Here is a 25948-nt window from a genome sequence, read left to right as displayed (position 1 = left end):
ACCCTATTTAAACAACTTTTGGGGCCTCAAGTCAGCCCCCATCACCCCTCAGAGCATCATTCTCGAAACCCTAGAGCCCTCTTTGCATTTTGAGTGATTTTGGTGTGTTCTTTGAAGATTTTGAGAGATAAAGGAAGGTAGATCAAGAAGAGAAGAAGGAGATCCTAGATCCTTGAGGAATTTAAAAAGAAAGTAAGGTATATCTTGGCCCTTTTCTGTTTCTATGCTTAAATCTCCTTTCTGAAGCCATTCTTGAACCATTTCTTAGCTTAACAGTAGCATAGAGGACTCATGGAGTTGATTAGCCTTCGGATCTAGCTAGATTTAAACTCCAGAAGCTTAGATCTAGCACCTTTATGGATCCATTTTGCATGAAAGCTACTATTATAGTGTTCTTTTAACCTTAAAATTTTCATTTGATGTTATTCACACGTAAAGTTGGAAACTTTACGTGTAAATCAAGTCCTAGGAACCCAGATCTATTAATGGTATGGACTGGTTTCAAGCAGAATCGAGTATATAATGTTTGCATGCATACGACTCGGTGAGTCGTTCTTCTGACTCGGCGATTCGAGTCGCGAGTCCCCCTGTGTTTCCTTTTTCGAGTTATGCGGAGTGGAACCAGTGAGTGAGAGGTGGAGTCGGTGAGCTAGGGGGTTAGACTCATTCGTGGAACAACTCGGTGAGTCAATGCCCTGACTCGGCGAGTCCAAGGTCATCTTCATACTTCAAGAACAGACTCGACGAGTTGTTCATACAACTCGGCGAGTCACACCTAGAATGATCATTTGGTGAAGGAGAACTCGCCAAGTTGTTCATACAACTAGCCGAGTCGGATGCAGATTGTTGGAGTGTTAGTAGCGAAGAGGAACTCGTCGAGTTTGCACCAAAACTCGACGAGTAGTAGCGAGTGGAATCAAGAAAGTAAGAGTAAGGAGTCGACGAGTTGGCGACCCAACACAACGAGTCAGGTCAACTGATTGTTGACTTTGACAGTTAGGTTGACTTGGACCAGGGGTAGGAGAGTCATTTTAGCCACAGTATTATTATTATCAATATTTGATTGATGGTGCTCATGGATATTGTAGCCGGGGGGAAACCGAAAACGCAGCAAACAGATTTCGGAGCAGTCCTTTCAGAAGCTAGGCTACGAGGTGAGTTTCCTTCCAGTAGGAATGGGTCTAACGCCACAATGTCGGCCCGTTTAGTTAGTAGTAGTTTCCGGACTTCGGTCTGATGCAGTTGTTAGTGTGTTTGATGCCTTCGTGGCTCAGACAGGATTTATATGTTATGTGTTCTGGGCTACGACCTAATGTAGTATGCAGTATATGAGTTTATGATGATGTTTGTTATGCTAGTTGATATGTGTTTATGCTATGCTATGATCAGTTAGTTCCGGACGTCGGTCCGATGCAGTCAGTTTTGGACTTCGGTCCGATGCAGCTAGTTCCGAACATCGGTCCGATGCAGGGGACAAGGTCCGAGTCAGTTCCGGACTACGGTCTGATGCAGTTTCCGGGCTTCGGTGCAATGCAGTGGCCAAGGTCCAGTACATGTTTATATGTTATTGTATGGTATGTGGTAGTTTGGGGGAGCTCACTAACCTTCATGCTTACAGTTACAGTTTTGGATTCAGGTAATTCCGCAAGTAAGGGGAACAGCTCGGGATGATGGCATCGCACACACCACATTTTCAGTCTTTATCGTGGGAGTTTGTTTTGATTCGTAGTTGATTTGATACAATTGTTTCACGACATTTTATTATGAGTTGAGATATTTGACGTATGGTTTTTATGATATGATAATCAGTATATGATTTTTATTAATATTTAAACAAAAAATTTTGGGTCGTATTTTAGGATGTTACAAGTTGGTATCAGAGCCTTGGTTTGAGGGATTCAGGCACACTTTCGGTTGTGTCAGAACTCAAACTAAGGAAATGGTAAAATGTTTTTCGAAGGAAAAGAGTTTTAGAAAAGTAAAAAGAATTTTTAAGAAAGATAAAAACTTTGAAAGGAGAAAAGGGGTGTGGTGCATGCGATCAGTCGAGCTTATGTAAGTACTCCCAAATTACCCATACAAGTAGTGTTATGGATATCAGTTTCAGTTTCAGTATCAGTAGAACAACATGCTAGTATAGAACTAAGGATCTAGGAGAATGCCTTATATGTCTGCTTTATGTGTTCCAGCCTTATAATAATTGCATGCTAACAATAGAGTAGTCAGCAGTAGGATAGCATGTTTAGGTTATGTGTAATAATATGAATTTAGCATTGTATGCTAGTACAGATTCCCTCTTATGAGGATAGAATTGCTTGAGTGGTCTCTTATGTCTGAATGTTGCTTGCTTTGTGCTTTGTGGGACTCTAAGTGATGGGAGTTTGCCATTAGGTGAATGCGTCACGTCACATGGAAACAGGGTTGCATAATCTCAGAGTGCTAGATTTAGCCCTATTGTGCAGCTCTTGTCTGAGTATAACCGTTGTAGGGATGAGTCTTTTACTTGAAGGATTATCGGAGCCTTGCCGCATGTGATGGTATTCAAGTGATGGCTAACTGGCATCACAGGGAGGCTTTCAGCAGCTGAGGACTGGATCAGGTATAGTCAGAGAATTCCCTAGGGCAAGCCTAGGATGAGAGTAGCAGAGATCATTAGCAGTAATAGTGATTTGGTGGATTCAAGGCAGTACTTGAGGAATGTACGGTTAAATGTGGAAGGTAGTATGGGCCCGTACTACTGGAAGCAGAGGATCTATACTCGAATCAAGGAAAGCTGAGATGAGACCAGGAAACTTGTGGTAGTAGTGATTCCTCGAGATATATCAGTGTTCCTGACGTTTATTATGTTGTGTTTCAGAATGGTGGTATTACGCCCTAGACCAGCAGTCGGCAGTTGAGGTGCCAGAGCGGGATCAGGATCAGGCCCGGAGGCTGGGCAGATGGATGAGCAGACTAGGGAGTTTCTCTCTTCAGAGACTACTCGCACCATACTTGAGCAGACTCCTGTAATCTTTGGTTCGATCAAGGAGGGTATGTTGGAGTTGATGAATGAGAAACTGAGTACTTTTCATGCTGAAGTAGCGGCCATGATGGGGTCGCGCACGCTTACCTTCAGGGAGTTCCGTGCATGTGGAGCTCCAGATTACCACGGGGAGCGGGACCCCATAGCGAGCACAAGATGGTTGGCAGATGTGGCCAATGCCTTTCGCACTAGCAGATGTCCCGAGGGGGACTAGATCAGATTGGCGTCCAGTCTTCTGAAGAACAGGGCACGGGATTGGTGGGAGGAGATTGGTCATGCCATCGGGGATAACGCAGCCTTGGATGCCATGACCTGGGCAGACTTTACTACCAGATTTAGAGCCGAGTTCGCACCGGTTATTGAGGTGCAGCAGTTAGCACGCGAGTTTCAGGATCTTACCCAGACTACAGAGACAGTGGCGGAGATTACAACCAAGTTCAGGGAGAGGGCTCTTCTTGTTCCTTAGTACGCTACTGATGAGGAAATGAAGAAAGCCCGTTATCATGAGATGTTGCGGAGTGATATTCACCAGTTCGTGAACCGGCCCACCTGTAAGACGTTGGATGACATGATTGCTAGGGCTCGAGAGAGGGATATTGACATTGAGATGGAGAGAAAGAGGAAGTCGGAGGCGGCTCCAGGTTCATGGAATTTGGGAAAAAAGCCCAAGGGTTCAAATCATAGAGCTAGGAGTCAGCAGAGCCACACTCGGTGTAGCAAGTGTGGGAGATTGCACAACGGGGCTTGCAAGGCAGGGAGTGCCGGCTGCTACAAGTGCGGCCGGACTGGGCATATGAGCAGAGATTGTATAGCCACTACTACTACCGTTGTGGCATTGGATCTGATTTGCTTCCAATGCAATCAGAGGGGACATAAAAAGTCACAGTTCCCGAGTTTAGCGGCAGCGGGGAAGGTGTCAGCACCAACTCCTGCTACCTTGAGGATTTTAGATGGCCGTCAGGGCCAAGTCGAGATGTCGGTGGTGAAGAGTAGGGCTTTTCAGCTCACAGCATAGGAGGCGCGAGCGACTCCAGATGTGGTGGCGGGTATGTGTTTTTTCCCTTATCTCAGTATTTATTTCTTCATTGGTTTTTATGGTTATATGTTTTGTATAGGGTCGTTCTCGATGAACGGCATCTCAGCTACAGTATTGTTTGATTTGGGAGCTACCCAATCATTCGTCTCTCTTGCACTTAGCAAGAGGTTTAGCAGAGCTCCAGGGGAGCTAGATTGTCCACTTGAGGTTGAGATAGCAACTGATAGGACAGTTAGGGTGGCAAGGTTGCACATAGGGTATTCTCTGCAGTTATTCGATCAGTAGTTTTTGGTGGAATTGGTCCCTATTCCCCTGCGATGGAATAAAGTCATAGTAGGCATGGATTGACTGAGCCTCAATGGGGCGGTGATAGATTGTGAGCTGCAGTTAGTGAGAGTACGCACTCCAAGTGGGGGAGTGTAACGCCCGTAGATCAGGGCTAGTCAATTTAGAGATAATAAGCGTCAAAAATGACTTTTTGATAGAAGATTATTTAGGATGAATAATCCTAACTAAGTTGTAGTATATGTTACAAGGTTTCCGTGCATATAGAGAACGCCAAAATCCGAGTTATAACGAAGAAGTTACAACTTGTTAAAGTTTCGCGACAGAAACGACACAACGCTGAATGACGTAAAAAGTGAATTTACGTTAGAGTGATATTTATCCTTAGCGATCTAAACGAGAATCGAAGATCTCGTTGTTAGTATCAAAGCGATAAAAAGTTAGGCAAGAACGGACGTCAAACGAAGAAGTTATGAATTTATAACGAAATTTTCTGTCCCGGCCTATTAAAAATAAATAATAAAAATAAATTCAGAATTAGCTGACGGAATCTAAAGGAAAGTTGTAGAGCGTAGTCTCACCTTCGTGTGGATATAAAGAACGTCGAAAACGGAGTTCGTATGAAAGAGATATGAATTTCCGAAGTTTATTCAATAATTAATAATTAAAATTAATTATTAAACGCCGGCATTATCTGAAGAGGAGTCAACGGTCCTATCCGAAGTACGCCCCGCGTACTCGAGTACGCCCCGCGTACAGCGAAGATGTCGACACTCGCACTCGAGAACTTCGGATGACGAACGCAGTGACGATTTCGGACCAGTACGCCCCGCGTACTCCGAGGCTCCAGCCTCCTATAAATAGCATGTGAGGGCAGCCGGCTTCTTTGCTATTTTTCTCCATTCTCTCTCCCATTTTGCATCGTTTTGCGTGCCAGAAATACCCCGAAGCCCCGGTAATATTCTCAAGCCCCGAAGCAAGTCCCGAGATCCCGAAGATCCCGAGATGTGCGGTTCCCGAGCCGAAGCTCTGCCCGCGAGAAGTTCGATTTTTGTGGAGATCTTCCAGATCTACCGAAGAATACTACTTTTGCAAGTCGTAGTGTTGTCCGATCATCTTTTGATCAAGTGAGTGTATACTACCTTTCATAAACACGATAATAATACATGTATTGTTTGAGTGTATTAAGTTTATTGTTGTTTATATGTGTGAGTGTGTAGTTACTTTCTTCTAACACACAAATATAACGTATTTGCTATGGAATATGTGCTATGTGTTTATATGTTATTTGTCTATTTGAGATGGGCATGGAAATTTGTAGTTTTATACATGTGTTAAATGATTTAAAATGTGTAAGTATTTATATCTACAAAATTTTTGGGTAGAACATAGGTAGATGGAACAGTTGGTGACTATGGAGTTAGCGCCTATTGTATAAACCTTGGCGACTATGGAGTTAGCGCACGTTGAGTAAACCTTGGCAACTATGGAGTTAGCGCACGTTGAGTAAACTTTGGCGACTATGGAGTTAGCGCTTGTTGAGTAAGCCTTGGCGACTATGGAGTTAGCGCTTGTTAAGTGAACCTTGGTGGCTATGGAGTTAGCGCCAGATAACTATGGTTTTAGTACTTGATAAATAAGCTTTGGCAGCAATGGAATTCGTGCCAAATTCCTTACGCTTAAATGAATGAAGGAAAGTTGGTTCTTAGGGTAAAACCTTAAGGATATAATGGGGATGGGTAATTGGGTTCATTGTTTGCTGATTACATATAATAATTATATTATTGTGGGTTGAAAACCCTATATGCTCACCAGACTCCCAAGCCTGACCCACTCAGTTTTCTTTTCATTACAGGTAATGGCACAAGGGTATAAGTTGGTGGACTGACGAGAGATTTTGGATTATAGATCAGTAGTTGAATAACTATTGTAAGGTCTATTTTATATTGTTTATGCTTTTGGTCTGTATCGAACATGACATCCCAAGGTTTTATTATTTAATGAAAATACATTCTTTTCGAGAAATGTTTTGATAAATGGTTATCACATTTTATTTTGGGAACAAATTCCGCAACTCTTTTAATCAAAAGATTACTCTGATTTTATAAAACAAAGCATAAACAAATCGGTCTTTTCTGGTCGTGAAATTGGGGATGTCACAGGGAGATTTAGTGATTTAGGGAGAAAAGCCACAGCGCGGACCAGTTCTGTGTTCAGCAGCGAGGGCAAGATGCTACTTTCAGTAGGGTTGTGTCGGCTATATTTCCTATGTTTCCGATGCCCGGTAGAAGGCAAAGATGACAATTAATGATGTTCCGGTGGTGCGAGACTACTCGGACGTATTTCCGGAGGAATTATTGGGGGTACCTCCTGAGAGACAGGTTGAGTTCGGGATTGATCTAGTCCCTGGTGCGACTCCGATAGCCAAGGCACCGTATCGGTTGGCTCTCCCAGAGATGCAGGAGTTGTGTACGCAGATACAAGAGCTTATGGCCGTAAACTCCATTAGATGGTCCATATGATGGTTTAATCCATTCCTATACCCTGGATTTGATCCTAGCTAATTTTCCCAAGTGATATAAGACCATTTAGCACCATAAAACACCCTACCATGAGTTTATAGCCATAAACTCACGGGGAATGGGTCATTAGGGCCATAAACTCTCTTATACGTTTACTCTTGAAGAGTAAACTCCATATCCAAGCCATATACGTCCCTAGATGTCAGCGGGTCACTCCAAACACTTGAAATGAAGTGTTTTCGCGACTAGAAGTGTATATCCTTGACTACTTAGTGGTACAAAGCCTAATTATATAAAAATGTGTATCTTTTCGTATTACATAGGAACCTCGCACACGCTCAAGCCCCGAACTGACGTTTAGCATCCAAACCAACACATTTTGCGACTGGTGAGTTCATACCCCTACTCTTTTTCCATGTTTTTCAAATGTTTTCAGGGTGGAATACAAGCAAAAGCAAAAGGAAATCTTGTACTCAAACTTATTATTTCAGTTCAAATGTTTATATTCTGTATGTTTTTAATATCAAAAACTGTGTTAACCAATAATTCGAATTGAAGAGTTAGCTTTCAGACTAATAAGATATGCCCTCGGATGGTAATAGAACGAATGCGAAAGTACAGTTAGAAGTAGAGCGAATACGAAAGTAAAGCTAGAACAGAGGGAATACGAAAGTATAGTTAACAGAGCGAATACGAAAGTACAGCTAGGAATAAATCGAATATTAATAAAATAGGAATACGAATACGAATACGAATACGAATACGAATATGAATATGAATATGAATACTAATACGAATACGCAAGTACGCCTTGGATACATTCGAGTGTAGGACAACTAGGATATCAGAATATCTAACTAATACGACAAGTATGATAGATACTAAAGCATACCATTCCAATCGAATAACTAACTCACATATAGGAAAATAAAGGTTTTTCCTGGGATAACGAAAAGTTTCAAATTAAACTGTAGGATAACCGAATAACTAAACTTTACTTGTAAGAAAATATGGGATTTTCTTGGATAACGACTTTTTCAGAAAAACCAAAGGAAACATGTTCTTTTACAAAAACTAAACCGCTTATGAACTCACCAACTTTATGTTGATTTTCAAATTGCTTGTATTCTCAGGTCTACATTAGACAGGTACACGTCGACCTTTGATGAAGACGGAGCGTACAGAAGACTCATCTTAACTTTTGTTCATATGATATATGTATAACCTTTGTAACACTTTGCTTTCAAACAAATGTAATTATTCATATGTAATGTAATGTTTTGTGTTTACTATGCTTACTATGTACATTGGTTGCGATATACATGATGTCCTCCACCCTGGAACATTCCTGCCATTTCGGGGTGTGACAGATTGGTATCAGAGCCCTTGTTTATAGTGAACTAGTATACCAAAGCTTACATGGTATAAGACTATAAACACTGACGGACCTAAGTGCTCTGAACTAAAAGTATACCATAAAATATAAGTATTTTCAGAAGTATACAAGTATACCTTACCGTCGAAATCCATAACTACAAGTAGAACAAAGCATAAGTAAATGGGTGTTGTACGCTGCAGTTAAACCTGGGCAGTTATGTAGTCGTGTCTAGGATCAATATAGCCTGGCCAACTATATTCATTCGAGACACGACCAACATGTGTTTGGGAGTGACTGTGATATGCAGCATGCCTAAAACTTACCCAATACCCAAACAACAAGCCGTCGTTGCAGCGAATCATGAAATACTATGGGAGTATTTCTCGAGCCAATCTGTTGTCGAAATCCTCATTCAAGCGTTGTTCCTTGATCATTCCTTTAGCGATAATTTATCTGCTTTGATAACTCTTTAGTGTTTTATTGCTTAATAAAATTCTATATCTATCTTAATGAGATATCCCGTGTTCCATATCTCTTGATTCAATTCAGAGGACTTATGATCCTCTCTTTCCTGGCTATTCTACATCGAGATGCCTTCAAGGAAAAGACCCAACTCAAATAATAACAACCCTCCGCCACCACCACCTCCTCCTCAATTTGATCATGTCATGTTCTAGGCAGCTGTTGCTGCCACAGTGGCAGCCACCACGTCTCACATAAACCCCGGTGGTTCAGGGGGTGGTACCCAAACCCAAAACTAGGAAGGTAATCAGGGACACCGGAAGGAGTGTTCCTATAAAGACTTTATGAATGTAAAACCCACATTCTTCGATGGCACAGGGGTTGTCATTGCTCTAACTCGGTGGTTAGAGAAAATCGAATCTATCTTCGAGATCTGTGCCTGTTCAGAATCTGACAAGGTGAAATTCGTCGCCTGCACATTCACCAATAAAGCCCAGACATGGTGGAACGGCCGATTCAAATCCTTAACTTTACCTATAGCATATGCTATGGGTTGGGAATTTATGAAGGAACTTTTGTTCGCAGAATACTGCCCTCGGGGTGAAATATAGAAGCTGGGGCATGAACTCTGGAACCTGAAGATGAAAGGTTCCGATATCGCCGCTTACACTGCAAGGTTTGACGACTTGGCACTTCTTTATCCGAGGATAGTTACCTCGGAAAGCAACAAGGTTGAGAGGTTCATCTGGGGGTTGACCTAGAGAACCAAAGGGAACCTTTTAGCTGCAAAGCCAGATATATACGACAACGCTAAATGCCTAGTGGAAACCCTAATCGACCATAGCGATGACCTAGAGGAAGCAACCACCACTCCTGAGCCGACAAAGAGGAGTGGTGAGAAAAGAAAATCTTGGAAAAAGAAGAAGATTCAGCTTTCTCAGGATCCCTCGAAGAAGCAGCAAACAGTGGCAATTCGCGTTGCTACTGTCCCTGCTGCTGTCACTGCCGTTGGATCCATAGCTTAAACTCCTACCAGTTGGTATGTTGGTGCCATCCCTCCGTGTAACAAGTGCAACTATCATCACCTCACTTCCATCCCATGTCGAGAGGTATTTTGTAACAGCTGTGGCAAAAAGGGTCACACTGCAAAAAATTGTAAGACACCAACCCATTCAATCCATCAAGCTTCCGGTGCGGGAATCAGTCCGGCCTGCTACGGTTGCGGCGAAGTCGGGCATTTTAAGCGAAACTGCCCCAAGACAGCAACAACTGGAAACACTGGAAGAGTCCTAGCTATAGGACAAGGTGAGACAACCGCCGATCCCATCGTTGCCACAGGTATATTCCTCTTCGATAACCCTTATGCTTGCAATCCTTTTCAATTGTAGTACTGAAAGATAAACTGTTAGCTATTCATTCGAACATCCTCATAAACATACTCCTCAACTAGTAACCGAAACGTTTACCATCGAGATAGCTAACGGTGAGAAAGAAGGCATGTTATATTCTGAAATACATATCCTGAGGTACATAGAACTTTTGAAATCCTCATGAGGATTGATCTCGTAGCCTACAAACTCCGACTACCCTCATGACATAGCAGCATCCATCCGGTATTCCACGTCTCTGTACTTAAGAAGTTCCTACCCAATGAAACCCTAGTAATCCCTTTGATGAGACCGAAATCAACGAAAGTATGAACCTCGTGGTAGAACCAATCGAAATCATAGATCGAGAGATTAACGTACGAAATATAGCCGTATCCCGATAAGTGAAGGATCCGAATTTACTTGGGAGCGTGAAGATCCGATGAATCAGAAGTATCCGTATCTCTTTCCATATCCTTGATTCTTATTTAAAGTTTGAATTTCGGGATGAAATTCCCTCTAACTGGCGGATAATGTGACAACCCGAAATTCGTTTCATCATCGTAACCCGTTCGGTCATTAAAAATTTGTCGTTTGGAATTGTTTCTGTTTCGTTTCTAAATTAAGTCATTATGTTTTAGACTTCCATTATGACTTAATTGATATCCAAACATGCTAGAAACTCATGAAAACGCCCCGAACTATTATTTAGAAAATTTTTAGTTTCGACCATATCGGGTTACGACAACTTAATCGGGTGTGACCAAAAGCCTCGCTTAACATCAGTATCGGGTAGAATTACACCATCTCCCAAAATTTAACCATATATAAAGTTGATTAAGTCTCATTTGAATCCTTTTCACTCTCTTTCTAACCTCTCTCCTCAAGTCCAAGTTCTTGATCCAAAATCACTCATTTCAAGCTCCAAATCATCAAGGTAACTATCCTATCTCCTAGAACAGTCCTAGGCCGTGGACTCACATAAAATGGGTTTTGGAGCCCAAGAACCCTTCCAAACCACCTTTGGAGCTTAGATATGGCTTAAGGATTTATTGGTGTAACACTCCAATTCTGGTATGATATTTATATTCTATATATTGTTATTTTTCTTCATGTTTTAAGGGGGGACTTGACGAGTCGGTAGTTGGACTCGTCGAGTAGGGTTGCGATTTCGAGCATGTTTACATTGGTAACTCGAAGAGTCCATATTCCAGAACCGGTGAGTCTTCCAGTCTGGATGAAACTGTAATTTCAAGGGTTTGCACCCTATTTAAACAACTTTGGGGGCCTCAAGTCAGCCCCCATCACCCCTCAGAGCATCATTCTCGAAACCCTAGAGCCCTCTTTGCATTTTGTGTGATTTTGGTGTGTTGTTTGAAGATTTTGAGAGATAAAGGAAGGTAGATCAAGAAGAGAAGAAGGAGATCCTAGATCCTTGAGGAATTTCAGAAGAAAGTAAGGGGTCGTTTGGTTTGTTGGAATTTGTTGGAATCGGAAGGAATTGGAATTTAATTCCATCACTTTCCTATGTTTGGTTCAAGTTTTGAAAAGGAATTGGATTCCTAAATGTGTCCAACTTTCCTTGTATTGAGGGAAAATAAATTCCATCTAAAAGATAGGGAAATTCAAATTCCTTTAAGTGGGAGTGCTGAATATTACAATATTACCCTTTTCATTTTTAATATTAAATATGAAAAACCTCTGTCACTCTTCGCAACTACCTCCACCACAACCTTCGCCACCACTACCCACCACCTCCACTACAACCCACCACCACTACCTCCACCACCCACCTCCCACCACCACCACACTAACCATCATCACTAATGTCGTCGCCACTGCCACCACCAACCACCGCTTCTGTTACCACCATCACCATCGCTGACACCACTACTACCACTACCGTCACCACCACCACCACTACCACTACTACCCATAACCTTCGTTACCACCTACACTACAACCCTACCATTATCGTAGATACTACTAAATCTATCATCACCACCATCACCTCTTATTACCACCACCACCACCACCACCATCGTCGCCACCTGCACCCACCACCACTACCGCCGCCGCTAACACCCACCGCGACAACCACCACTATCTCTACCATTAACACTAGTGATGTCACTACTACCACCACCTCCACCTTTGTTACCACCACACACTACCGCCATCACCACCACCATCGCTTCTGCCACCATCGCCGCCGCCACCATCACTGTTTACTATTTTTATAATTTATATAATATATTTTTACATATAATTATAAAAAAAAGTAAAAGTAAGAAAAACCAAGAATAGTAGTTCTATCATTTTACACTGTTCCAATTCCATTTTCCACCAACCAAACAAAATATAAAATTGTATTCAAATTCCATTTATTGCTAACCAAACAAAATATTCAAGTAGATTCCAATTCAAGACAGATTCCAATTCCTCAACAGATTCCAATTCCTTCAACAACATTCTATGAACCAAAGGTCGCCTAAGGTATATCTTGGCCCTTTTCTGTTTCTATGCTTAAATCTCCTTTCTGAAGCCATTCTTGAACCATTTCTTAGCTTAATAGTAGCATAAAGGACTCATGGAGTTGATTAGCCTTTGGATCTAGCTAGATTTGAACTCCAGAAGATTACATCTAGCACTTTATGGATCCATTTTGCATGAAAGCTCTAGATCTACTATTATAGTGTGCTTTCAACCTTAAAACATTCATTTGATGTTATTCACACATAAAGTTGGAAACATTACGTGTAAATCAAGTCCTAGGAACCCAGATCTATTAATGGTATGGACTAGTTTCAAGAAGAATCGAGTATATAATGTTTACATGCATACAACTCGGCGAGTCGAGTCGCTAGTCCCCATGTGTTTCCTTTTTCGAGTTATGCCGAGTGGAACCAGTGAGTGAGAGGTGGACTCGGTGAGCTAGAGGGTTAGACTCATTTATGGAAGAACTCGGTGAGGCAATGCCCTGACTCGGCGAGTCCAAGGCCATCTTCATACTTCAAGAACAGACTCGACGAGTTGTTTATACAACTCGGCGAGTCACAGGTAGAATGATCATCTGATGAAGGAGAACTCGACGAGTTGTTCATACAACTCGGCGAGTCGGATGCAGATTGTTGGAGTGTTAGTAGAGAAGAGGAACTCGCCGAGTTTGCGCCAAAACTCGACGAGTAGTAGCGAGTGGAATCAAGAAAGTAGGAGTAAGGACTCGACGAGTTGGCGACCCAACTCGACGAGTCAGTTCAAATGAATGTTAACTTTGACAGTTAGGTTGACTTGGACCAGGGGTAGAAGAGTCATTTTACCCTCAGTATTATTATTGTCAGTATTTGATTGATGGTGCTCATGGATATTTTAGCCGGGGTGAAACCCAAAACGCAGCAGACAAATTCTGGAGAAGTCCTTTCAGCAGCTAGGCTACGAGGTGAGTTTCCTTCTAGTAGGAACGGGTCTAAGGCCACAATGCCGACCCGTTTAGTTAGTAGTAGTTTTCGGACTTTGGTTCGATGCAGTTGTTAGTGTGTTTGATGCCTTCGTGGCTCAGACAGGATTTATGTGTTATGTGTTCTGGGTTACGGCCTGATGTAGTATGCAGTATATGAGTTTATGATCAGTTAGTTCTGGACTTCGGTCCGATGTAGTCAGTTCCAGACTTCGGTCGGATGCAGCTAGTTCCGGACATCGGTCCGATGCAGGGGACAAGGTCCCAGTCAGTTCAGGACTACGGTCCGATGTAGTTTCCGGGCTTCGGTCTGATGTAGTAGGCAAGGCCCAGTACATGTTTATATGTTATTGTATGTTATGTGGTAGTTTGGGGAGCTCACTAAGCTTCGTGCTTACAGTTTTAGTTTTGGTTTCAGGTACTTCCGCAAGTAAGGGGAAGAGCTCAGGATGATGGCATCGCACACACCACAGCCTCAGTCTTTATCCTGGGAGTTTGTTTTGATTTGTACTTTAATTGATACAGTTGTTTCAAGACATTTTATTATGCGTTGAGATATTTGACGTATGGTTTTTATGATATGACAATCAGTATGTGATTTTTATAACTATTTAAACAAAAGAATTGGGGTCGTATTTTGGGATGTTACAAGTCGGTATCAGAGCCTTGGTTTGAGGGATTCGGGCACACTTCCGGGTGTGTCTGAACTCAAACTAAGGAAATGGTAAAATGTTTTTCGAAGGAAAAGAGTTTTAGAAAAGTAAAAAGAATTTTTAAGAAAGATAAAAACTTTGAAAGGAGAAAAGGGGTGTGGTGCATGCGATCAGTCGAGCTTATGTAAGTACTCCCAAATTACCTATACAAGTAGTTTTATGAATATCAGTTTCAGTTTCAGTATCAGTACAACAGCATGCTAGTATAGAACTAAGGATGTAGGAGGATGCCTTATATGTCTGCTTTATGTGTTTCAGCCTTATAAGAATTGCATGCTAACAATAGAGTAGTCAGTAGTAGGATAGCATGTTTAGGTTATGCCTAATAATATGAACATAGCATTGTATGCTAGTACAGATTCCCTTTTATGAGGATAGAATTGCTTGAGTGGTCTCCTATGTCTAAATGCTGCTTGCTTTGTGCTTTGTGGGACTCTAAGTGATGGGAGTTATCCATTAGGTGAATGCATCACGTCACATGGGAACAGGGTTGCATAATCTCAGAGTGCTAGATTTAGCCCTATTGCACAGCTCTTGTCTGAGTATAACCGTTGTAGGGATGAGTCCTTTACTTGAAGGATTATCTGAGCCTTGCCGCATGTGATGGTATTTAGGTGATGGCTAATTGGCATCACAGGGAGGCTTTCAGCAGCTGAGGACTGGCTCGGGTATAGTTAGAGAATTCCCTAGGGCAAGCCTAGGATGAGAGTAGCAGAGATCATTAGCAGTAATAGTGATTTGGTGGAGTCAAGGAAGTACTTGAGGAAAGTACGGATAGATGTGGAAGGTAGTATGGGCCCGTACTACTGGAAGCAGAGGATCTGTACCCGAATCAAAGAAAGCTCAGATGAGACCGGTAAACTTGTGGTAGTAGTGATTCCTCGAGATATATCAGTGTTCCTGACGTTTATTATGTTGTGTTTCAGAATGGTGGTATTACGCCCTAGACCAGCAGTTGGCAGTTCAGGTGTTGCAGTGGGATCAGGATTAGGCCCGGAGGCTGGGCAGATGGATGAGCAGACTAGGGAGTTTCTCTCTTCAGAGATTGCTCGCACCATGCTTGAGCAGACTCTTGTGATCTTTGGTTCGACCAAGGAGGGTATCTTGGAGTTGATGGATGAGAGACTGAGTACTTTCCGTGCTGAGGTAGCGGCCATGATGGGGTTGCGCACGCTTACCCTCAGGGAGTTCCGTGCATGTGGAGATCCAGATTACCACGGGGCGCGGGACCCCATAGCGAGCACCAGATGGTTGGCAGATGTAGCCAACGCCTTCTACACTAGAAGATGTCCCGAGGGGGACAAGGTCAGATTGGCATCCTGTCTTCTGAAGGACCGGGCACGGGATTGGTGGGAGGAGATTGGTCATGCCATTGGGGATGCCGCAGCCTTGGATTCCATGACCTGGGCAGACTTTACTACCAGATTCAGAGTTGAGTTCGCACCGGTTGTTGAGGTGCAGCAGTTAGCACGCGAGTTTCAGGATCTTACCAAGACTACAGAGACAGTGGCGGAGATTACCGCCAAGTTCAGGGAGAGGGATCTTCTTGTTCCTCAGTACGCAGCTGATGAGGAAATGAAGAAAGCCCGTTATCATGAGATGCTCCGGAGTGATATCCGCCAGTTCGTGAGCCGGTCCAGCTGTAAGACGTTCGATGACATGATTGCTAGGGCTCGAGAGAGGGAGATTGACCTTGAGATGAAGAGAAAGAGGAAGTCGAAGGCGGCTCCAGGTTCAGGGAATTTAAGCAAAAAGCCTAAGGGTTCAGATCATAGAGCTAGGAGTCAGCAGAGTCACGCTCTATGTGGCAACTGTGGGAGATTGCACGATGGGGCGTGCAAGGCAGGCAGTGACGGCTGCTATAAGTGCGGCAAGACTGGGCATGTGAGCAGAGATTTTACAGCCACTACTACTACCGTTGCGGCGTCAGATCTGATTTGCTTCCAATGCATTCAGAGGGGACATAAAAAGTCCTAGTGTCCGAGTCTAGCGGCAGCGGAGAAGGTGTCAGCACCAGCTCCTGCTACCTTGAGGATTTCAGATGGCCGTCAAGGCCGAGTCGAGATGCCGGTGGCGAAGAGTATGGCTTTTCAGCTGACAGCAGAGGAGGCGCGAGCGACTCCTGATGTGGTGGGGGGTATGTATTTTTCCCTTATCTCAGTATTTATTTCTTCATTGTTTTTTATGGTTATATGTTTGGTATAGGTTCGTTCTCGGTAAATGACATCTCAACTACAGTATTGTTTAATTTGGGAGCTACCCGATCATTCGTCTCCCTTGCACTTAGCAAGAGGTTTAGTAGAGCTCTAGGGGAGCTAGATTGTCCACTTGAGGTTGAGATAGAAACTGATAGGACTGTTAGGGTGGCAAGGGTTCACAGAGGGTGTTCTCTGCAGTTATTCGATGAGCAGTTTCAGGTGGACTTGGTCCCTATTCCTCTGCGAGGGAATAAAGTCATTGTAAGCATGAATTGGTTGAGCCCCAATGGGGCAGTGATAGATTGTGAGCTGCAGTTAGTGAGAGTACGTACTCCTAGTGGGGGAGAGTTTGTGATTCACAGAGAGAAGCCACAGCGCGGGCCAGTTCTGTGTTCCGCAGCGAGGGCAAGACGTTACATTCAGCAGGGTTGTGTCGGCTATATTGCCTATGTTTCAGATGCCCGGGAGAAGGGAAAGATGACAGTTGATGATGTTCCGGTGGTGCGAGACTGCTCATATGTATTTCCGGAGGAATTTTCGGGGGTACCTCCTGAGAGACAGGTTGAGTTCGGGATTGATCTAGTCCCTGGTGCGGCTCCGATAGCTAAGGCACCGTATCGGGTTGCTCCCCCAGAGATGCAGGAGTTGTCTACGCAGCTGCAAGAGCTGTTGTACAAGGGATTTATCAGGCCGAGCAGTTCATCCTGGGGTGCACCGATTTTATTCGTGAAGAAAAAGGATGGGTCGCACCGTATGTGTATAGACTACCGGGAGCTGAATAAGGTAACGGTGAAGAACCGTTACCCACTTTCGAGGATAGATTATTTGTTTGATCAGCTTCAGGGAGCGTCTTGGTTCTCCAAGATTGATTTACGCTCCGGATATCACCAGATGTGGGTCAGAGGCGAGGATGTGCAGAAGACCGCTATTAGGACCAGGTATGGTCATTATGAGTTTGTGGTGATGCCGTTTGGGCTCACCAACGCTCCGGCCGGATTCATGGACCTCATGAACCGCATGTGCAGGCCGATGCTGGATCGGTCTATGATAGTATTCATAGACGATATCTTGGTGTATTCCAAGACTCAGGAGCAACATGAGGAGCACCTGAGAGAGGTGCTAGAGGTTTTGAGGAAGGAGAGACTTTTCGAGAAGTTCTCCAAGTGTGAGTTTTGGTTGCATGAGGTGCACTTCCTTGGTCACCTCGTCAACCAGGAGGGTATTTTGGTAGATCCGGCCAAAATTGAGGCCGTGATGCAGTGGGAGGTTCCCAAGTCTCCATCCGAGATTCAGAGTTTCCTAGGATTGGTAGGGTATTACCAGAGATTCATCTAGGATTTCTCCATGATAGCAATACCGCTCACCCGACTGACCAAGAAGTTGGTAGCATTTCGTTGGGGGCCTGAGAAGCATGTAGCATTTGAGACCCTCAGGAAGAGATTGTGCGAGGTACCGATTCTTACCCTGCCAGAGGGAGTGGAGGATTATGTAGTCTATTGTGATGCCTCGATCACAGGTATGGGAGCAGTGTTGATGCAGCGAGGACGTGTGATAGCTTATGCCTCGAGACAGTTGAAGCCTCACGAGGCTAATTATCCTACGCATGATTTAGAGCTGGGGGGAAGTGGTGTTTTCCCTCAAGATTTGGAGACATTACCTTTATGGGGTTCGTTGTACCATTTACACAGATCACAAGAGCTTGAGGTATCTCATGGATCATCCGAATCTGAACATGAGGTAGAGGCAATGGTTAGATGTGTTGAAGGATTACGACTGTGAGATCCTTTATTACCCAGGGAAAGCCAACATAGTGGCCGATGCCTTGAGCCGCAAGGCAGTAGCGGCCCCGATTAGAGTCATTTGTTTGAGGATGACAGTGATTGTTCCATTACTGGAGCAAATTAAGGAGCCACAGGTAGAGGGCCTCAAGGAGGAAAGACAGAAGTGTGAAAGGATCGTGGGCTGAGTAGCTTCTTTTGACTATGATAGTAGAGGATTGTTGACCCCCCACGGGAGAGTTTGGGTGCCATACTGGGGCGGAGTACGGAAAGTGTTGATGGATGAGGCCCATAAGTCTCAATTTTCCATTCATCCAGGCGCTATGAAGATGTATAGAGATGTTCGACCCTATTATTGGTGGCCCTGCATGAAGCAGGATGTCGGCTGGTATGTGGAGAGGTGCCTGACCTACAGGAAGGCTAAGGCAGAACACCAGAGACCTCACGGAAAGATGTAGCCGTTAGAGATTCCAGTGTGGAAATGGGAAGACATTACCATGGATTTCATCACGAAGCTTCCCACGACTGCGCGTGGAGTGGATTCTATATGGGTTATTGTGGATCGGTTGACGAAGAGTGCTCATTTTATACCGATCCAGGAGAGCATGTCAGCAGAAATGTTAGCTGATATTTATGTGAGGCAGGTGCTGGCACGTCATGGAGTGCCTGTTTCAGTGGTGTCAGACCGAGATGTCCGTTTTACTTCCAGATTCTGGAAGCGGTTCACGACGACATGGGTACTCGTCTCCATTTTAGCATTGCTTTCCATCCTCAGACGGACGCACAAAGTGAGAGAATGATTCAGACCCTCGAGGACATGTTGCGGGCATCTGTTCTAGACTTTGGTGGTAGTTGGGATACGTACCTTCCGTTAGCGGAATTTTCGTATAACAACAGTTACCACGCGAGTATAGATTGGCCTGCTTTCAAAATGCTCTATGGGAGGTAGTGCAGGACCCCGATTTGTTGGGGCGAGGTCAGTCAGCGAGTCATTGGAAGCACCGAGGTGGTGCTCATGATGATAAAATTGATCCAGCAGGTTCGTGGCAGACTGCAGACTACGCAGAGTCGGCAGAAGAGTTACGCTGATAGAAGGCGTTCAGATTTGGAGTTCCAGGTGGGCGATATAGTCCTCCTGAAGGTATCGCCCTGGAAGGGTGTTATCAGGTTTCGGAAGAGGGGCAAATTAGGCCCTAGGTTCATTGGTCCTTTTAGGGTTTTGGCCCGAGTGGGTCGGGTTGCTTATCGGTTGGATCTTCCGTCAGAGCTTAGCCAGATCCACAACACTTTCCATGTTTCTCAGCTGAGGAAGTGTTTGGTGGACGAGTCGGCAATAGTGCCCATTAAGGATATTCAGGTTGATAACAGCCTGAATTATGTCGAGAAGCCATTTGTGATCTTGGAACGGAAGGTGAAGACCTTGAGGAACAAGGTGATTCAGTTGGTAAAGGTACAGTGGCAGCACCGGAAGGGTTCTGAGTGGACGTGGGAGTCCGAGGAGGAGATGCGGGGGCATTACCCCAAGTTGTTCTTAGATTCAGCAATAGCAGACTTCGAGGATGAAGTATGAGACATGTGGGGGAGGGTTGTAACACCCCAATTCTGGTATGATATTTATATTCTATTTATTGTTATTTTTCTTCAGGTTTTAAGGGGGGACTCGACGAGTCGGTAGCTGGACTCGTCGAGTAGGGTCGTGATTTCGAGCACGTTTAAGTTGGCGACTCGACGATTCCACATTCCAGACTCGGCGAGTCCGCCAGTCTGGATGAAACCCTAATTTAAGGGGTTTGCACCCTATTTAAACAACTTTTGGGGCCTCAAGTCAGCCCCCATCACCCCTCAGAGCATCATTCTCGAAACCCTAGAGCCCTCTTTGCATTTTTTGTGATTTTGGTGTGTTCTTTGAAGATTTTGAGAGATAAAGGAAGGGTGATCTAGAAGAGAATAAGGAGATCCTAGATCCTTGAGGAATTTCAGAAGAAAATAAGGTATATATTGGCCCTTTTCTGTTTCTATGCTTAAATCTCCTTTTTGAAGCCATTCTTGAACCATTTCTTAGCTTAATAGTAGAATAGAGGACTCATGGAGTTGATTAGCCTTCGGATCTAGCTAGATTTGAACTCGAGAAGCTTAGATCTAGCACCTTTATGGATCCATTTTGCATGAAAGCTCTAGATCTACTATTATAGTGTGCTTTGAACCTTAAAACCTTCATTTGAAGTTAGTCATACGTAAAGTTGGAAACTTTACGTGTAAATAAAGTCCCCGGAACCCATATCTATTAATGGTATGGACTGGTTTCAAGTAGAATCGAGTATATAATGTTTGCATGCAAACGACTCGGCGAGTCATTCTTCCGACTCGGCGAATCGAGTCACGATTCCCCCTGTGTTTCCTTTTTCGAGTTATGTCGAGTGGAACTAGTGAGTGAGGGGTGGACTCAGTGAGCTAAAGGGTTAGACTCATTCGTGGAAGAACTCGGCGAGTCAATGCCCTGACTCGGTGAGTCCAAGGCCATCTTCATACTTCAAGAACAGACTCGACAAGTTGTTCATACAACTCGGCGAGTCACAGATAGACTGATCATCTGATGAAGGAGAACTCGATGAGTTGTTCATACAACTCGGCGAGTCGGATACAGATTGTCGGAGTGTTAGTAGCAAAGAGGAACTCGCTGAGTTTGCGCCAAAACTCGACGAGTAGTAGCGAGTGGAATCAAGAAAGTAAGAGTAAGGACTCGACGAGTTGGCGACCCAACTCGACGAGTCAGGTCAACTGAATGTTGACTTTGACAGTTAGGTTGACTTGGACCAGGGGTAGGAGACTCATTTTACCCTCAGTATTGTTATTATCAGTATTTGATTGATGGTGCTCATGGATATTGTAGTCGGGGTGAAACCGAAGACGCAACAAACAGATTCCGGAGCAGTCCTTTCAACAACTAGGCTACAAGGTGAGTTTCCTTCCAGTAGGAACGGGTGTAAGGCCACAATGTCGGCCCGTCTAGTTAGTAGTAGTTTCCGGACTTCGGTCCGATGCAGTTGTTAGTGTGTTTGATGCCTTCGTGGCTCGGACAGGATTTTTGTGTTATGTGTTCTTGGCTACGGCTGACATAGTATGCAGTATATGAGTTTATGATGATGTGTGTTATCCTAGTTGATATGTGTTTATGTTATGCTATGATCAGTTAGTTCCGGACTTCGGTCCGTTGCAGATAATTTCAGACTTCGGTCCGATGCAGCTAGTTCCGGACATCAGTCCGATACAAGGGACAAGGTCCCAGTCAGTTCCGGACTACGGTCCATTGCAGTTTCTGGGCTTCGGTCCGATGCAGTGGCCAAGGCCCAGTACGTGTTTATATGTTATTGTATGGTATGTGGTAGTTTGGGGGAGCTCACTAAGCTTCGTGCTTACAGTTTCATTTTTGGTTTCAGGTACTTCCCCACGTAAGGGGAAGAGCTCGGGATGATGGCATCCCAGACACCACAACTTTAGTCTTTATCGTGGGAGTTTGTTTTGATTCGTAGTTGATTTGATACTGTTGTTTCACAACATTTTATTATGAGTTGAGATATTTGACATATGGTTTTTATAATATGACAATCACTATATGGTTTTTATTATTATTTAAACAAAAAATTTTGGGTCGTATTTTGGGATGTTACATTTGGAATGGACTTGGAACACCTTGAACTCATCATTTAGGGAGTATACATGAGTTTACTGCCCAAGAGCATGCTTGGGCCGTAAACACCCTTTCATGGGTAGTAAACTCATTTTAAGGTGTTAAAATGCCACTTAAACACCTCATAAGCCTTGGAATAAAGTCTAGAAGCAACCACAAACGAGTTAGAGGCCTTAAACTAATGAAAACCACCCCCATAGGATCTTACAACCATAAATCCCCCAAGGATGGGTACCTAGGCCGTAAACTCCTATAACTTAGTCAAATGGTGCCTTAAATTCATTCTATGGCTTGTAGATTTAGCTATAAACACTTGTAAATGACCTAGGACCACCAAAACATCAAAGGAAGGGGTGTGGGGGAGCTTACGGCTGTAAACTCTTAGTTTACTACCATAAACTCCATTAGATGGTCCATATGATGGTTTAATCCATTCCTATACCCTAGATTTGATCCTAGCTAATTTTCCCAAGTGATATAAGACCATTTAGCACCATAAAACACCCTACCATGAGTTTACGGCCATAAACTCATGGGTAATGGGTCATTAGGGTCGTAAACTCTCTTATAAGTTTACTCTTGAAGAGTAAACTTCATATCCAAGCCATATACATCCCTAGATGTCACCCGGGTCACTCCAAACACTTGAAATGAAGTGTTTTCGCGACTAGAAGTGTATATCCTCGACTAATTAGTGGTACAAAGCCTAATTAGATACAAATGTGTATCTTCTCGTATTACATAGAAACCTCGCACACTCTCAAGCCCCGAACTGACGTTTAGCATCCAAACCGACACATTTCGCGACTGGTGAGTTCATACCCCTACTCTTTTTCCGTGTTTTTCAAATGTTTTCAGGGGGGAATACAAGAAAAAGTACAAGCAAATCTTGTGCTCAAACTTATTATTTCAGTTCAAATGTTTATATTTTGTATGTTTTTAATATCGAAAACTGTGTTAACCAATAATTCAAATTGAAGAGTTAGCTTTCAGACTAATCATAGATTTCTTGATAAAGTGTTATAATCTATGTTATATTTTATAATTTTCGAATAATTTATACTAATCATCAATTAGGATTAATACTAATAAGATATTCTCTCGGATAGTAACAGAACGAATACGAAAGTACAGTTAGAAGCGGAGCAAATACGAAAGTACAGTTACAAACAATGCGAATATGAAAGTATAGTTAGAAACAGAGCGAATACGAAAGTACAACTAGGAATAAAGCGAATATTAATAAAATATGAATACGAATATGAATACGAAAGTACGCCTTGGATACATTCGAGTGTAGGACAACTAGGATATCAGAATATCTAACTAATACGACAAGTATGATAGATACTAGGGCATAGCATTCAAATCGAATAACTAACTCACATATAGGAAAATAGGGGTTTTTCCTGGGATAACGAAATGTTTCAAATTAAACTGTAGGATAACTGAATAACTAAACTTTACTTATAAGAAAATATGGGATTTTCTTGGATAACGAATTTTTCAGATAACCAAATGAAACCTGTTCTTTTACAAAAACTAAACCGCTTATGAACTCACTAGCTTTATGCTGATTTTCAAACTGCTTGTATTCTCAGGTCCACATTAGACAAGTACACAACGATCTTTTGAAGAAGATGGAGCGTACAGAAGACTCTTCTTAACTTTTGTTCATATGATATATGTATAACCTTTGTAACACTTTGTTTTCAAACAAATGTAATTATTCATATGTAATGTAATGTTTTGTGTTTACTATCCTTACTATGTACATTGGTTGCGATATACATGATGTCCTTCGCCCCGGAACGTTTCCTCCATAGGTTTCGGGGTGTGACATCTTGTGAGTCCAGAAACCCTAAATTGTTGTTTTCTCTCCATATTTGTGTATTTTAAGCTTGGAAGGTGGATATTGGTGAGAGGAGGTTAAAGATCAAGAACTTTGGGGCATGGAACGTGTAAGGATATGAAGTCTACCCCAATTTAGCATCATTTGAAGGTATGAAGTTGTTACCTTGATCTCTTTCTAGCTAGATCCTTCTATAAATAGGTTTTAGGGGCATTTTAGCATGTTGGTGTTCCATTTCGAGTGTTGAACAAAGATCTAAAGTTACAACTTCAGATCTAGGCTCATCTTGGTCCTTATAATCACAAAGTTTCATCCTTTAGCATGCTAAAGCATTTCCATTGCCTAGAATCTCTTCTTTAGCTTGATTTAAGTCATTGTCACTTTGCATGTACGTAAACTTTGAAACTTTACGTAAGAAGTATGCCTTAGGAGCTCAGATATGCATTATGGAGCTTTGGAATGTATTAAAATGAATCTGAATGGAGAAAGGACTAAAGGGACTCGACGAGTTGCATGTCCAACTCGGCGAGTCCAATGAACATTGTCGTGTAAGGACTTCTTCATGGACTCGGTGAGTCAGCTAGGGTTTTCTCGACGTTTAGACATGCATGAACTCGCCGAATTTCAGGGAAACTCGATGATTCAACAGGGGATTTCATGACTTCTCGAGTTTAGGAAGGACTCGATGAGTCAATGAACTCCACTCGACGAGTCGCCTCAACATGGACTGTTGACCTTGACCATTGACTTGGGCTTTGACCAACGGTTGAGTAGTTGACTTCTGGGATATTTTGGTAAATTGAAATTTATGGAAAAGGTCTTATGGTAATTATAGGTGTTGGAGTTCGTGGACATGGTTCGAGAGTTTAATTTATCACTTCGATTCGACAGTTGAGACTTGAGGGTGAGTTGTCGTCACTATACTAACAGGGTCGAAGGCACCACTGCCGGCCATTGACGGATTCACATCCATGTTTATTGCATGGCATATTCATTGATTTACATCCTCGTAGTTAGGATGGTTGCTATGTTAGAGATCGGTTAGATCAGTATCCTAATTATAGGATGGTTCCTATGTTAGTGATTGGTTAGATCGGTATCCTGGTTGTAGGATGGTTGCTATGATTAGTGATCAGTTAGATCTGCATATTTACTTGTTTATATGTATGTGCACATGTTTGTTGGTTTGGGAAAGGGTTGAGGCATGTCCTGTTGTGTGTAGTAGGCCAAGACACCCTGGGCGGACCGGGTAGACTACAGGCTCGGTCCGGCTAAATTCTAGTCAGGACGAAGGCCCAACGAGTGGTCCGGATAGTCTGAAGGCCCTGAGGAGGGCGGTCCAGACGTGCCGAGGGCTCGGAGAGTAGTCCAAATAGACTGAGGACCTAGAGTTGGTCCAGTCAGACTGATGACTCATTATACATGCTATTTGCTTATATTTTTATATGATATGGTTATATCTATATGGCGTGGGTATTTTAGGGAGACTCACTAAGCTTCGGGATTACAGTTTCAGTTTTTTGTTTCAGGCACATCATATGATCGCGGAAAGGAAAATGTGTGATCATACGGCTCCTCATGTTTATGATTTAGTTTTGGGATACTCTTATATTATACTATTTTGTAAACAAGTTTTGTAATAATTAATGGTTTTGAAAAGTTTAAATTTGGCTTGAAAAATATGGGTGTTACAATTTGGTATCAGAGCCTTGGTTTGATTGAATTGGAGGAAACACTCGCATGTATCCAGTCTAAAACTGAGGACAAGATTATAAAACGATTTTTATAAAATGTTTTCAAAATAATAAAGGAGGATGCAAGTGTACGATCAGCCGAAGCTCGTGAATAGACCCCAAAATACCTTACGGATCATTTGATTTATGTGATATGTTATAACAACATGCTAGCACTAGGCTAGGGATCTTTAGGAATTGCATGATATAATTTCCTGATTATATGATGCCTGATAGCCTAAGGTTTTCCATATATGAAATTGACATCATTACTGTAGTTGCTTAGTGTATGCATCATGAGAATGTTTGGTTTAGCTTTATTTCATGTTCCTCATTTGGTTGTGGGCTTAGATTAGGACCGAGTATTCGGATATCTATAGGGTCCAACGTTATGTATGGTTAGCATACACGAGTGATGTGGGGTTCGTGGAAGTTTCATGGATGGGTCGATGGAATG

Source organism: Lactuca saligna, chromosome 8 (genome assembly GCF_052625555.1).
Source record: "Lactuca saligna cultivar CGN05327 chromosome 8, ASM5262555v1, whole genome shotgun sequence".
Classification (NCBI taxonomy): Eukaryota; Viridiplantae; Streptophyta; class Magnoliopsida; order Asterales; family Asteraceae; genus Lactuca; species Lactuca saligna.
This window is presented reverse-complemented; position numbering follows the sequence as displayed.